Below are 2,074 nucleotides of genomic sequence, written 5' to 3' on the forward strand. Positions count from 1 at the left end.
ACAGAAAATTTTCTTCTCTAAAATTGTCACCTTTCACCTCCTTTCCTGCTCTCTAGCAATGTTCTGTTGTCTGCTTTCATTTCCACTTTCTGCCCCACCCCCTCACCCCCTCTGCCCCCTCCTCTGGGCTCCTGACTCTTTCTGCAGCCTTTCTACTGCTGCCCCTTGGCTCCTCCTTACTGCTGTCTTTCTGCAACACCCCTGATCTTCTGGTAGGAAAGATCTACACCTAGCTTCTCGGACAAGGGCGAAAAATCTCGGAGGGCCCGTGTGTAAATTGCGCTCATTAAAGATCCCTTGGTGGCCACCTGGACAAAATTCAAAATTTCTTACCTACTTAAAATATTAGGTGTGTCCTGCTCGCTCATATGATCTTATGCAGTTGCGAGCACCGTAAAACACTTACCGAAAAGAAAAAAAAAAGAAAAGAAGTAAAAAGTAAATCTATTTCTGCAAAAATTGCAACTGCTATTTTTAGTGTTGTGCGGTTGGTGATACAAACGTAAGGAGATGATATAACCCGTGTGGTGCGTGAAAGAGGTACATATGAGAGAGAGACAGAGAGACAGAAAGGGGGAGAGGGGGGAGAGAGGGGAGAGAGAGAGTAAGAAAGAAAGAGAGAGAGACAAATAGAGAGTAAGAAATAGAGGGAGGAGTAAGAGAGCGAGTAAGAAAGAACGAAAGAGAGTAAGAGAGAGAGAGAGGGAGAGAGAGATAGAGATAGAGGGAGAGAGAGAGAGAGAGAGAGAGAGAGAGAGAGAGAGAGAGAGAGAGAGAATTAGAGAGGGGGGGACTCTCCGTTTGTTACAGTGCTCGAATCTCCCGTAGGATTAGGTGCCCCCAATAATGTATTATACTCAAACCCATAGCGGACCGTTTGCAACGCACAAATTACTGACTCTGCCTGCTTTTTAGCTTTCTTTTGACTCGTTTGGTAAAGGAATGATTCAAGGAGAGTAGAAAGGAAGACTGTTGGCCTACCTTCTAAACGAATTTATTGGGTCCTGTTGAGTATAAACTTTTACACAAACTACCCCTCCCCCAAATTAAACCCCAAACCAACATCCTTCAAGTACAAGTACGTCACGCAAAGTATTTCAGGATTTTCATAGACGTGTATAATGAAAACCTTAAATCATACACTCTGACGTAGTTCTGGTTCACTCGACGGAACTCACCATTTAACCGTGAAGGTCAAAGAGAGAATGAACGTGCCTAGCACACGACAATAGTGGTGCTTATGTTTCGCAGCGAAGTTGTTATAGTGAACAAAGTATGGCAGCCATGACAGTGCACTGTCTAAGAATATTACTTATTATAAGTCAAATCTATGGGGATTCCATGTACTTATCGTGCCGATATTTTTTCTTCATTTTGCTTTTTTGTTTTGTTTAAGGGGGGGGGGGGGCGTTTTCGAAGACCCACTCCCTATTTCCAATTTTTTAAAACTTAAGTACCCGATACTCCGAACACCCTCTCACCCTCATATGCTCTTGTGCCCAACATCCTCTCTTTCCCCAACCCACTCATCCCCGTTCCCGAACCCACTCCCCCACCCCTTTCCCCAAAAATCCCTAGAACCACCACTCGCTCTCCCAACTCCTTCATCCCCACCTTTCCATGCCCTTAATCCCCCATTCCCACTCCTCGACATCCCCCCCCCTTTCCCTCCGGATCGCATGATTCATCCCCCCCACCCCCACCCCCCCTCCCTTGCCCGCAGATGGCAGTTCTCATCAGCAAACCTCACTGGCTGTGGTACTGCCACTGCTGTGCCCATGAGGGCAGTATAAGTTTTGTAAGTTGTAGGTTCCGTTAAATTTAAAGCATTACAACTAAACAAACTTGTACATTTTATGTTTTTTGTTTATTTGCTTACGCCATGGGCGATGGAACTAGCTTAACTCCAATTGACTTCTTTTTACGACATAATCATGGGCACTTGTTAACAAAAGGCAACCTACGAAGAAATATGTAAGCATTTAATCTGCTTTTCACTTGCTGATCTTATTTATTATTATTATTATTATTATTATTATTATTATTACTATTATTATTATTATTATTATTATTT

The sequence above is a fragment of the Aplysia californica genome, unplaced genomic scaffold (assembly GCF_000002075.1).
Source record: "Aplysia californica isolate F4 #8 unplaced genomic scaffold, AplCal3.0 scaffold00118, whole genome shotgun sequence".
In the NCBI taxonomy this organism is placed as follows: domain Eukaryota; kingdom Metazoa; phylum Mollusca; class Gastropoda; order Aplysiida; family Aplysiidae; genus Aplysia; species Aplysia californica.